Source organism: Oncorhynchus clarkii, chromosome 27 (genome assembly GCF_045791955.1).
Source record: "Oncorhynchus clarkii lewisi isolate Uvic-CL-2024 chromosome 27, UVic_Ocla_1.0, whole genome shotgun sequence".
NCBI lineage: Eukaryota > Metazoa > Chordata > Actinopteri > Salmoniformes > Salmonidae > Oncorhynchus > Oncorhynchus clarkii.
The window spans coordinates 47,566,170-47,581,866 of NC_092173.1; positions in this window are offsets into that span (position 1 = coordinate 47,566,170).

Consider the following 15,697-nt stretch of genomic DNA (forward strand, 5'->3'; position numbering starts at 1 on the left):
CCTCCATGTATATCTCACTAGGTCAGGATATTAAACCTCCTCCATGTATATCTCACTAGGTCAGGATATTACACCTCCTCCATGTATATCTCACTAGGTCAGGATATTACACCTCCTCCATGTATATCTCACTAGGTCAGGATATTAAACCTCCTCCATGTATATCTCACTAGGTCAGGATATTACACCTCCTCCATGTATATCTCACTAGGTCAGGATATTAAACCTCCTCCATGTATATCTCACTAGGTCAGGATAATAAACCTCCTCCATGTATATCTCAATAGGTCAGGGTATTAAACCTCCTCCATGTATATCTCACTAGGTCAGGATATTAAACCTCCTCCATGTATATATCACTAGGTCGGGATATTAAACCTCCTCCATGTATATCTCACTAGGTCAGGATATTAAACCTCCTCCATGTATATCTTACTAGGTCAGGATATTAAACCTCCTCCATGTATATCTCAATAGGTCAGGGTATTAAACCTCCTCCATGTATATCTCACTAGGTCAGGATATTAAACCTCCTCCATGTATATATCACTAGGTCGGGATATTAAACCTCCTCCATGTATATCTCACTAGGTCAGGATATTAAACCTCCTCCATGTATATCTCACTAGGTCAGGATATTAAACCTCCATGTATATCTCACTAGGTCAGGATATTAAACCTCCTCCATGTATATCTCACTAGGTCAGGATATTAAACCTCCTCCATGTATATCTCACTAGGTCAGGATATTAAACCTCCATGTATATCTCACTAGGTCAGGATATTAAACCTCCATGTATATCTCACTAGGTCAGGATATTAAACCTCCATGTATATCTCACTAGGTCAGGATATTAAACCTCCTCCATGTGTATCTCACTAGGTCAGGATATTAAACCTCCTCCATGTGTATCTCACTAGGTCAGGATATTAAAACCTCCTCCATGTATATCTCACTAGGTCAGGATATTAAACCTCCTCCATGTATATCTCACTAGGTCAGAATATTAAAACCCCTCCATGTATATCTCACTGGGTCAGGATATTAAACCTCCTCCGTGTATATCTCACTAGGTCAGGATATTAAACCTCCTCCATGTATATCTCACTAGGTCAGGATATTAAACCTCCTCCATGTATATCTCACTAGGTCAGGATATTAAACCTCCTCCATGTATATCTCAATAGGTCAGGGTATTAAACCTCCTCCATGTATATCTCACTAGGTCAGGATATTAAACCTCCTCCATGTATATATCACTAGGTCGGGATATTAAACCTCCTCCATGTATATCTCACTAGGTCAGGATATTAAACCTCCTCCATGTATATCTTACTAGGTCAGGATATTAAACCTCCTCCATGTATATCTCACTAGGTCAGGATATTAAACCTCCTCCATATATATCTCACTAGGTCAGGATATTACAGCTCCTCCATGTATATCTCACTAGGTCAGGATATTAAACCTCCTCCATGTATATCTCACTAGGTCAGGATATTACACCTCCTCCATGTATATCTCACTAGGTCAGGATATTACACCTCCTCCATGTATATCTCACTAGGTCAGGATATTAAACCTCCTCCATGTATATCTCACTAGGTCAGGATATTACACCTCCTCCATGTATATCTCACTAGGTCAGGATATTAAACCTCCATGTATATCTCACTAGGTCAGGATATTAAACCTCCTCCATATATATCTCACTAGTCAGGATATTAAACCTCCATGTATATCTCACTAGGTCAGGATATTAAACCTCCATGTATATCTCACTAGGTCAGGATATTAAACCTCCTCCATGTGTATCTCACTAGGTCAGGATATTAAACCTCCTCCATGTGTATCTCACTAGGTCAGGATATTAAACCTCCTCCATGTATATCTCACTAGGTCGGGATATTAAACCTCCTCCATGTATATCTCACTAGGTCAGGATATTAAACCTCCTCCATGTATATCTCACTAGGTCAGGATATTAAACCTCCTCCATGTATATCTCACTAGGTCAGGATATTAAACCTCCTCCATGTTTATCTCACTAGGTCAGGATATTAAACCTCCTCCATGTATATCTCACTAGGTCAGGATATTAAACCTCCTCCATATATATCTCACTAGGTCAGGATATTAAACCTCCTCCATGTATATCTCACTAGGTCAGGATATTACACCTCCTCCATGTATATCTCACTAGGTCAGGATATTAAACCTCCTCCATGTATATCTCACTAGGTCAGGATATTACACCTCCTCCATGTATATCTCACTGGGTCAGGATATTACACCTCCTCCATGTATATCTCACTAGGTCAGGATATTAAACCTCCTCCATGTATATCTCACTAGGTCAGGATATTACACCTCCTCCATGTATATCTCACTAGGTCAGGATATTAAACCTCCTCCATGTGTATCTCACTAGGTCAGGATATTAAACCTCCTCCATGTGTATCTCACTAAGTCAGGATATTAAACCTCCTCCATGTATATCTCACTAGGTCAGAATATTAAAACCCCTCCATGTATATCTCACTAGGTCAGGATATTAAACCTCCTCCATGTATATCTCACTAGGTCAGGATATTAAACCTCCATGTATATCTCACTAGGTCAGGATATTAAACCTCCATGTATATCTCACTAGGTCAGGATATTAAACCTCCATGTATATCTCACTAGGTCAGGATATTAAACCTCCTCCATGTGTATCTCACTAGGTCAGGATATTAAACCTCCTCCATGTGTATCTCACTAGGTCAGGATATTAAAACCTCCTCCATGTATATCTCACTAGGTCAGGATATTAAACCTCCTCCATGTATATCTCACTAGGTCAGAATATTAAAACCCCTCCATGTATATCTCACTGGGTCAGGATATTAAACCTCCTCCATGTATATCTCACTAGGTCAGGATATTAAACCTCCTCCATGTATATCTCACTAGGTCAGGATATTAAACCTCCTCCATGTATATCTCACTAGGTCAGGATATTAAACCTCCTCCATGTATATCTCACTAGGTCAGGATATTAAACCTCCTCCATGTATATCTCACTAGGTCAGGATATTAAACCTCCTCCATGTATATCTCACTAGGTCAGGATATTAAACCTCCTCCATGTATATCTCACTAGGTCAGGATATTACACCTCCTCCATGTATATCTCACTAGGTCAGGATATTACACCTCCTCCATGTATATCTCACTAGGTCAGGATATTGAACCTCCTCCATGTATATCTCACTAGGTCAGGATATTACACCTCCTCCATGTATATCTCACTAGGTCAGGATATTAAACCTCCTCCATGTATATCTCACTAGGTCAGGATAATAAACCTCCTCCATGTATATCTCACTAGGTCAGGATATTAAACCTCCTCCATGTATATCTCAATAGGTCAGGGTATTAAACCTCCTCCATGTATATCTCACTAGGTCAGGATATTAAACCTCCTCCATGTATATATCACTAGGTCGGGATATTAAACCTCCTCCATGTATATCTCACTAGGTCAGGATATTAAACCTCCTCCATGTATATCTTACTAGGTCAGGATATTAAACCTCCTCCATGTATATCTCACTAGGTCAGGATATTAAACCTCCTCCATATATATCTCACTAGGTCAGGATATTACAGCTCCTCCATGTATATCTCACTAGGTCAGGATATTAAACCTCCTCCATGTATATCTCACTAGGTCAGGATATTACACCTCCTCCATGTATATCTCACTAGGTCAGGATATTACACCTCCTCCATGTATATCTCACTAGGTCAGGATATTAAACCTCCTCCATGTATATCTCACTAGGTCAGGATATTACACCTCCTCCATGTATATCTCACTAGGTCAGGATATTAAACCTCCATGTATATCTCACTAGGTCAGGATATTAAACCTCCTCCATATATATCTCACTAGTCAGGATATTAAACCTCCATGTATATCTCACTAGGTCAGGATATTAAACCTCCATGTATATCTCACTAGGTCAGGATATTAAACCTCCTCCATGTGTATCTCACTAGGTCAGGATATTAAACCTCCTCCATGTGTATCTCACTAGGTCAGGATATTAAACCTCCTCCATGTATATCTCACTAGGTCGGGATATTAAACCTCCTCCATGTATATCTCACTAGGTCAGGATATTAAACCTTCTCCATGTATATCTCACTAGGTCAGGATATTAAACCTCCTCCATGTATATCTCACTAGGTCAGGATATTAAACCTCCTCCATGTTTATCTCACTAGGTCAGGATATTAAACCTCCTCCATGTATATCTCACTAGGTCAGGATATTAAACCTCCTCCATATATATCTCACTAGGTCAGGATATTAAACCTCCTCCATGTATATCTCACTAGGTCAGGATATTACACCTCCTCCATGTATATCTCACTAGGTCAGGATATTAAACCTCCTCCATGTATATCTCACTAGGTCAGGATATTACACCTCCTCCATGTATATCTCACTGGGTCAGGATATTACACCTCCTCCATGTATATCTCACTAGGTCAGGATATTAAACCTCCTCCATGTATATCTCACTAGGTCAGGATATTACACCTCCTCCATGTATATCTCACTAGGTCAGGATATTACACCTCCTCCATGTGTATCTCACTAAGTCAGGATATTAAACCTCCTCCATGTATATCTCACTAGGTCAGAATATTAAAACCCCTCCATGTATATCTCACTAGTTCAGGATATTAAACCTCCTCCATGTATATCTCACTAGGTCAGGATATTAAACCTCCTCCATGTATATCTCACTAGGTCAGGATATTAAACCTCCTCCATGTATATCTCACTAGGTCAGGATATTAAACCTCCTCCATGTATATCTCACTAGGTCAGGATATTACACCTCCTCCATGTATATCTCACTGGGTCAGGATATTACACCTCCTCCATGTATATCTCACTAGGTCAGGATATTAAACCTCCTCCATGTATATCTCACTAGGTCAGGATATAAAACCTCCTCCATGTATATCTCACTAGGTCAGGATATTACACCTCCTCCATGTGTATCTCACTAAGTCAGGATATTAAACCTCCTCCATGTATATCTCACTAGGTCAGAATATTAAAACCCCTCCATGTATATCTCACTAGTTCAGGATATTAAACCTCCTCCATGTATATCTCACTAGGTCAGGATATTAAACCTCCTCCATGTATATCTCACTAGGTCAGGATATTAAACCTCCTCCATTTATATCTCACTAGGTCAGGATATGAAACCTCCTCCATGTATATCTCACTAGGTCAGGATATTAAACCTCCTCCATGTATATCTCACTAGGTCAGGATATTTAACCTCCTCCATGTATATCTCACTAGGTCAGGATATTAAACCTCCTCCATGTATATCTCACTAGGTCAGGATATTAAACCTCCTCCATGTATATCTCACTAGGTCAGGATATTACACCTCCTCCATGTATATCTCACTAGGTCAGGATATTACACCTCCTCCATGTATATCTCACTAGGTCAGGATATTAAACCTCCTCCATGTATATCTCACTAGGTCAGGATATTACACCTCCTCCATGTATATCTCACTAGGTCAGGATATTAAACCTCCTCCATGTATATCTCACTAGGTCAGGATAATAAACCTCCTCCATGTATATCTCACTAGGTCAGGATATTAAACCTCCTCCATGTATATCTCAATAGGTCAGGGTATTAAACCTCCTCCATGTATATCTCACTAGGTCAGGATATTAAACCTCCTCCATGTATATCTCACTAGGTCAGGATATTACACCTCCTCCATGTATATCTCACTAGGTCAGGATATTACACCTCCTCCATGTATATCTCACTAGGTCAGGATATTAAACCTCCTCCATGTATATCTCACTAGGTCAGGATATTACACCTCCTCCATGTATATCTCACTAGGTCAGGATATTAAACCTCCATGTATATCTCACTAGGTCAGGATATTAAACCTCCTCCATATATATCTCACTAGTCAGGATATTAAACCTCCATGTATATCTCACTAGGTCCGGATATTAAACCTCCATGTATATCTCACTAGGTCAGGATATTAAACCTCCTCCATGTGTATCTCACTAGGTCAGGATATTAAACCTCCTCCATGTGTATCTCACTAGGTCAGGATATTAAACCTCCTCCATGTATATCTCACTAGGTCGGGATATTAAACCTCCTCCATGTATATCTCACTAGGTCAGGATATTAAACCTCCTCCATGTATATCTCACTAGGTCATGATATTAAACCTCCTCCATGTATATCTCACTAGGTCAGGATATTAAACCTCCTCCATGTTTATCTCACTAGGTCAGGATATTAAACCTCCTCCATGTATATCTCACTAGGTCAGGATATTAAACCTCCTCCATATATATCTCACTAGGTCAGGATATTAAACCTCCTCCATGTATATCTCACTAGGTCAGGATATTACACCTCCTCCATGTATATCTCACTAGGTCAGGATATTAAACCTCCTCCATGTATATCTCACTAGGTCAGGATATTACACCTCCTCCATGTATATCTCACTGGGTCAGGATATTACACCTCCTCCATGTATATCTCACTAGGTCAGGATATTAAACCTCCTCCATGTATATCTCACTAGGTCAGGATATTACACCTCCTCCATGTATATCTCACTAGGTCAGGATATTAAACCTCCTCCATGTGTATCTCACTAGGTCAGGATATTAAACCTCCTCCATGTGTATCTCACTAAGTCAGGATATTAAACCTCCTCCATGTATATCTCACTAGGTCAGAATATTAAAACCCCTCCATGTATATCTCACTAGTTCAGGATATTAAACCTCCTCCATGTATATCTCACTAGGTCAGGATATTAAACCTCCTCCATGTATATCTCACTAGGTCAGGATATTAAACCTCCTCCATGTATATCTCACTAGGTCAGGATATGAAACCTCCTCCATGTATATCTCACTAGGTCAGGATATTAAACCTCCTCCATGTATATCTCACTAGGTCAGGATATTTAACCTCCTCCATGTATATCTCACTAGGTCAGGATATTACACCTCCTCCATGTATATCTCACTAGGTCAGGATATTAAACCTCCTCCATGTATATCTCACTAGGTCAGGATATTACACCTCCTCCATATATATCTCACTAGGTCAGGATATTACACCTCCTCTATGTATATCTCACTAGGTCAGGATATTAAACCTCCTCCATGTATATCTCACTAGGTCAGGATATTACACCTCCTCCATGTATATCTCACTAGGTCAGGATATTACACCTCCTCCATGTATATCTCACTAGGTCAGGATATTAAACCTCCATGTATATCTCACTAGGTCAGGATATTAAACCTCCTCCATATATATCTCACTAGTCAGGATATTAAATCTCCATGTATATCTCACTAGGTCAGGATATTAAACCTCCATGTATATCTCACTAGGTCAGGATATTAAACCTCCTCCATGTGTATCTCACAAGGTCAGGATATTAAACCTCCTCCATGTGTATCTCACTAGGTCAGGATATTAAACCTCCTCCATGTATATCTCACTAGGTCAGGATATTAAACCTCCATGTATATCTCACTAGGTCAGGATATTAAACCTCCTCCATGTATATCTCACTAGGTCAGGATATTAAAACCCCTCCATGTATATCTCACTAGGTCAGGATATTAAACCTCCTCCATGTATATCTCACTAGGTCAGGATATTAAACCTCCTCCATGTATATCTCACTAGGTCAGGATATTAAACCTCCTCCATGTATATCTCACTAGGTCAGGATATTAAACCTCCTCCATGTATATCTCACTAGGTCAGGATATTAAACCTCCTCCATGTATCTCACTAGGTCAGGATATTAAACCTTCTCCATGTATATCTCACTAGGTCAGGATATTAAACCTCCTCCATGTATATCTCACTAGGTCAGGATATTAAACCTCCATGTATATCTCACTAGGTCAGGATATTAAACCTCCTTCAAGTATATCTCACTAGGTCAGGATATTAAACCTCATCCATGTATATCTCACTAGGTCAGGATATTAAACCTCATCCATGTATATCTCACTAGGTCAGAATATTAAACCTCCTCCATGTATATCTCACTAGGTCAGGATATTAAACCTCCTCCATGTACATCTCACTAGGTCAGGATATTAAACCTCCATGTATATCTCACTAGGTCAGGATATTAAACCTCCTCCATGTATATCTCACTAGGTCAGGATATTAAACCTCCTCCATGTGTATCTCACTAGGTCAGGATATTAAACCTCCTCCCTGTATATCTCACTAGGTCAGGATATTAAACCTCCTCCATGTACATCTCACTAGGTCAGGATATTAAACCTCCTCCATGTGTATCTCACTAGGTCAGGATATTAAACCTCCTCCATGTATATCTCACTAGGTCAGGATATTAAACCTCCTCCATGTATATCTCACTAGGTCAGGATATTAAACCTCCTCCATGTATATCTCACTAGGTCAGGATATTAAATCTCCTCCATGTATATCTCACTAGGTCAGGATATTACACCTCCTCCATGTATATCTCACTAGGTCAGGATATTACACCTCCTCCATGTATATCTCACTAGGTCAGGATATTAAACCTCCTCCATGTATATCTCACTAGGTCAGGATATTACACCTCCTCCATGTATATCTCACTAGGTCAGGATATTAAACCTCCATGTATATCTCACTAGGTCAGGGTGTTAAACCTCCTCCATGTATATCTCACTAGGTCAGGATATTAAACCTCCTCCATGTATATCTCACTAGGTCAGGGTATTAAACCTCCATGTATATCTCACTAGGTCAGGATATTAAACCTCCTTCAAGTATATCTCACTAGGTCAGGATATTAAACCTCATCCATGTATATTTCACTAGGGCAGGATATTAAACCTCCTCCATGTATATCTCACTAGGTCAGGATATTAAACCTCCTCCATGTATATCTCACTAGGTCAGGATACTAAACCTCCTCCATGTATATCTCACTAGGTCAGGGTATTAAACCTCCTCCATGTATATCTCACTGGGTCAGGATATTAAACCTCCTCCATGTATATCTCACTAGGTCAGGATATTAAACCTCCTCCATGTATATCTCACTAGGTCAGGATATTAAACCTCCATGTATATCTCACTAGGTCAGGATATTAAACCTCCTCCATGTATATCTCACTAGGTCAGGATATTAAACCTCCTCCATGTATATCTCACTAGGTCAGGATATTAAACCTCCTCCATGTGTATCTCACTAGGTCAGGATATTAAACCTCCTCCATGTGTATCTCACTAGGTCAGGATATTAAACCTCCTCCATGTATATCTCACTAGGTCAGGATATTAAACCTCCATGTATATCTCACTAGGTCAGGATATTAAACCTCCTCCATGTATATCTCACTAGGTCAGGATATTAAACCTCCTCCATGTATATCTCACTAGTTCAGGATATTAAACTTCCTCCATGTATATCTCACTAGGTCAGGATATTAAACCTCCTCTATGTATATCTCACTAGGTCAGGATATTAAACCTCCTCCATGTATATCTCACTAGGTCAGGATATTAAACCTCCATGTATATCTCACTAGGTCAGGATATTAAACCTCCTCCATGTATATCTCACTAGGTCAGGATATTAAACCTCCTCCATGTATATCTCACTAGGTCAGGATATTAAACCTCCTCCATGTATATCTCACTAGGTCAGGATATTAAACCTCCTCCATGTATATCTCACTAGGTCAGGATATTAAACCTCCATGTATATCTCACTAGGTCAGGATATTAAACCTCCTCCATGTATATCTCACTAGGTCAGGATATTAAACCTCCTCCATGTATATCTCACTAGGTCAGGATATTAAACCTCCTCCATGTATATCTCACTAGGTCAGGATATTAAACCTCCTCCATGTATATCTCACTAGGTCAGGATATTAAACCTCCTCCATGTATATCTCACTAGGTCAGGATATTAAACCTCCATGTATATCTCACTAGGTCAGGATATTAAACCTCCTCCATGTATATCTCACTAGGTCAGGATATTAAACCTCCTCCATGTATATCTCACTAGGTCAGGATATTAAACCTCCTCCATGTATATCTCACTAGGTCAGGATATTAAACCTCCTCCATGTATATCTCACTAGGTCAGGATATTAAACCTCCTCCATGTATATCTCACTAGGTCAGGATATTAAACCTCCTCCATGTATATCTCACTAGGTCAGGATATTAAACCTCCATGTATATCTCACTAGGTCAGGATATTAAACCTCCTCCATGTATATCTCACTAGGTCAGGATATTAAACCTCCATGTATATCTCACTAGGTCAGGATATTAAACCTCCTCCATGTATATCTCACTAGGTCAGGATATTAAACCTCCTCCATGTATATCTCACTAGGTCAGGATATTAAACCTCCATGTATATCTCACTAGGTCAGGATATTAAACCTCCATGTATATCTCACTAGGTCAGGATATTAAACCTCCATGTATATCTCACTAGGTCAGGATATTAAACCTCCATGTATATCTCACTAGGTCAGGATATTAAACCTCCTCCATGTGTATCTCACTAGGTCAGGATATTAAACCTCCTCCATGTGTATCTCACTAGGTCAGGATATTAAAACCTCCTCCATGTATATCTCACTAGGTCAGGATATTAAACCTCCTCCATGTATATCTCACTAGGTCAGAATATTAAAACCCCTCCATGTATATCTCACTGGGTCAGGATATTAAACCTCCTCCATGTATATCTCACTAGGTCAGGATATTAAACCTCCTCCATGTATATCTCACTAGGTCAGGATATTACACCTCCTCCATGTATATCTCACTAGGTCAGGATATTAAACCTCCATGTATATCTCACTAGGTCAGGATATTAAACCTCCTCCATATATATCTCACTAGTCAGGATATTAAACCTCCATGTATATCTCACTAGGTCAGGATATTAAACCTCCATGTATATCTCACTAGGTCAGGATATTAAACCTCCTCCATGTGTATCTCACTAGGTCAGGATATTAAACCTCCTCCATGTGTATCTCACTAGGTCAGGAAATTAAACCTCCTCCATGTATATCTCACTAGGTCGGGATATTAAACCTCCTCCATGTATATCTCACTAGGTCAGGATATTAAACCTCCTCCATGTATATCTCACTAGGTCAGGATATTAAACCTCCTCCATGTATATCTCACTAGGTCAGGATATTACACCTCCTCCATGTATATCTCACTAGGTCAGGATATTAAACCTCCTCCATGTATATCTCACTAGGTCAGGATATTACACCTCCTCCATGTATATCTCACTGGGTCAGGATATTACACCTCCTCCATGTATATCTCACTAGGTCAGGATATTAAACCTCCTCCATGTATATCTCACTAGGTCAGGATATTACACCTCCTCCATGTATATCTCACTAGGTCAGGATATTAAACCTCCATGTATATCTCACTAGGTCAGGATATTAAACCTCCTCCATATATATCTCACTAGGTCAGGATATTAAACCTCCTCCATGTATATCTCACTAGGTCAGGATATTACACCTCCTCCATGTATATCTCACTAGGTCAGGATATTAAACCTCCTTCAAGTATATCTCACTAGGTCAGGATATTAAACCTCCTCCATGTGTATCTCACTAGGTCAGGATATTAAACCTCCTCCATGTGTATCTCACTAAGTCAGGATATTAAACCTCCTCCATGTATATCTCACTAGGTCAGAATATTAAAACCCCTCCATGTATATCTCACTAGTTCAGGATATTAAACCTCCTCCATGTATATCTCACTAGGTCAGGATATTAAACCTCCTCCATGTATATCTCACTAGGTCAGGATATTAAACCTCCTCCATGTATATCTCACTAGGTCAGGATATTAAACCTCCTCCATGTATATCTCACTAGGTCAGGATATTAAACCTCCTCCATGTATATCTCACTAGGTCAGGATATTTAACCTCCTCCATGTATATCTCACTAGGTCAGGATATTACACCTCCTCCATGTATATCTCACTAGGTCAGGATATTAAACCTCCTCCATGTATATCTCACTAGGTCAGGATATTACACCTCCTCCATATATATCTCACTAGGTCAGGATATTACACCTCCTCTATGTATATCTCACTAGGTCAGGATATTAAACCTCCTCCATGTATATCTCACTAGGTCAGGATATTACACCTCCTCCATGTGTATCTCACTAGGTCAGGATATTACACCTCCTCCATGTATATCTCACTAGGTCAGGATATTAAACCTCCTCCATGTATATCTCACTAGGTCAGGATATTACACCTCCTCCATGTATATCTCACTAGGTCAGGATATTACACCTCCATGTATATCTCACTAGGTCAGGATATTAAACCTCCTCCATATATATCTCACTAGTCAGGATATTAAATCTCCATGTATATCTCACTAGGTCAGGATATTAAACCTCCATGTATATCTCACTAGGTCAGGATATTAAACCTCCTCCATGTGTATCTCACTAGGTCAGGATATTAAACCTCCTCCATGTGTATCTCACTAGGTCAGGATATTAAACCTCCTCCATGTATATCTCACTAGGTCAGGATATTAAACCTCCATGTATATCTCACTAGGTCAGGATATTAAACCTCCTCCATGTATATCTCACTAGGTCAGGATATTAAAACCCCTCCATGTATATCTCACTAGGTCAGGATATTAAACCTCCTCCATGTATATCTCACTAGGTCAGGATATTAAACCTCCTCCATGTATATCTCACTAGGTCAGGATATTAAACCTCCTCCATGTATATCTCACTAGGTCAGGATATTAAACCTCCTCCATGTATATCTCACTAGGTCAGGATATTAAACCTCCTCCATGTATATCTCACTAGGTCAGGATATTAAACCTCCTCCATGTATATCTCACTAGGTCAGGATATTAAACCTCCTCCATGTATATCTCACTAGGTCAGGATAATAAACCTCCTCCATGTATATCTCACTAGGTCAGGATATTAAACCTCCTCCATGTATATCTCAATAGGTCAGGGTATTAAACCTCCTCCATGTATATCTCACTAGGTCAGGATATTAAACCTCCTCCATGTATATCTCACTAGGTCAGGATATTAAACCTCCTCCATGTATATCTCACTAGGTCAGGATATTAAACCTCCTCCATGTATATCTCACTAGGTCAGGATATTAAACCTCCTCCATATATATCTCACTAGGTCAGGATATTAAACCTCCTCCATGTATATCTCACTAGGTCAGGATATTACACCTCCTCCATGTATATCTCACTAGGTAAGGATATTAAACCTCCATGTATATCTCACTAGGTCAGGATATTAAACCTCCTCCATGTATATCTCACTAGGTCAGGATATTAAACCTCCTCCATGTATATCTCACTAGGTCAGGATATTAAACCTCCTCCATGTATATCTCACTAGGTCAGGATAATAAACCTCCTCCCTGTATATCTCACTAGGTCAGGATATTAAACCTCCTCCATGTATATCTCAATAGGTCAGGGTATTAAACCTCCTCCATGTATATCTCACTAGGTCAGGATATTAAACCTCCTCCATGTATATATCACTAGGTCGGGATATTAAACCTCCTCCATGTATATCTCACTAGGTCAGGATATTAAACCTCCTCCATGTATATCTCACTAGGTCAGGATAATAAACCTCCTCCCTGTATATCTCACTAGGTCAGGATATTAAACCTCCTCCATGTATATCTCAATAGGTCAGGGTATTAAACCTCCTCCATGTATATCTCACTAGGTCAGGATATTAAACCTCCTCCATGTATATATCACTAGGTCGGGATATTAAAACTCCTCCATGTATATCTCACTAGGTCAGGATATTAAACCTCCTCCATGTATATCTCACTAGGTCAGGATATTAAACCTCCTCCATGTATATCTCACTAGGTCAGGATATTAAACCTCCTCCATGTATATCTCACTAGGTCAGGATATTAAACCTCCTCCATGTATATCTCACTAGGTCAGGATATTAAACCTCCTACATGTATATCTCACTAGTCAGGATATTAAACCTCCATGTATATCTCACTAGGTCAGCATATTAAACCTCCTCCATGTATATCTCACTAGGTCAGGATATTAAACCTCCTCCATGTATATCTCACTAGGTCAGGATATTAAACCTCCATGTATATCTCACTAGGTCAGGATATTAAACCTCCATGTATATCTCACTAGGTCAGGATATTAAACCTCCTCCATGTGTATCTCACTAGGTCAGGATATTAAACCTCCTCCGTGTATACCTCACTAGGTCAGGATATTAATTATCCTCCATGTATATCTCACTAGGTCAGGAGATTCTAAACCTCCTCCATGTATATCTCACTAGGTCAGGATATTAAACCTCCATTTGTATCTCACTAGGTCAGGATATTAAACCTCCTCCATGTATATCTCACTAGGTCAGGATATTAAACCTCCATGTATATCTCACTAGGTCAGGATATTAAACCTCCTCCATGTATATCTCACTAGGTCAGGATATTAAACCTCCATGTATATCTCACTAGGTCAGGATATTAAACCTCCTCCATGTGTATCTCACTAGGTCAGGATATTAAACCTCCTCCATGTGTATCTCACTAGGTCAGGATATTAAACCTCCTCCATGTATATCTCACTAGGTCAGGATATTAAACCTCCTCCATGTATATCTCACTAGGTCAGGATATTAAACCTCCTCCATGTATATCTCACTAGGTCAGGATATTAAAACCCCTCCATGTATATCTCACTAGGTCAGGATATTACACCTCCTCCATGTATATCTCACTAGGTCAGGATATTACACCTCCTCCATGTATATCTAACTAGGTCAGGATATTAAACCTCCTCCATGTATATCTCACTAGGTCAGGATATTACACCTCCTCCATGTATATCTCACTAGGTCAGGTTATTAAACCTCCTCCATGTATATCTCACTAGGTCAGGACAATAAACCTCCTCCATGTATATCTCAGTAGGTCAGGATATTAAACCTCCTCCATGTATATATCACTAGGTCGGGATATTAAACCTCCTCCATGTATATCTCACTAGGTCAGGATATTAAACCTCCTCCATGTATATCTCACTAGGTCAGGATATTAAACCTCCTCCATGTATATCTCACTAGGTCAGGATATTAAACCTCCATGTATATCTCACTAGGTCAGGATATTAAACCTCCTCCATGTATATCTCACTAGGTCAGGATATTAAACCTCCTCCATGTATATCTCACTAGGTCAGGATATTACACCTCCTCCATGTATATCTCACTGGGTCAGGATATTACACCTCCTCCATGTATATCTCACTAGGTCAGGATATTAAAACCCCTCCATGTATATCTCACTAGGTCAGGATATTACACCTCCTCCATGTATATCTCACTAGGTCAGGATATTACACCTCCTCCATGTATATCTCATTAGGTCAGGATATTAAACCTCCTCCATGTATATCTCACTAGGTCAGGATATTACACCTCCTCCATGTATATCTCACTAGGTCAGGATATTAAACCTCCTCCATG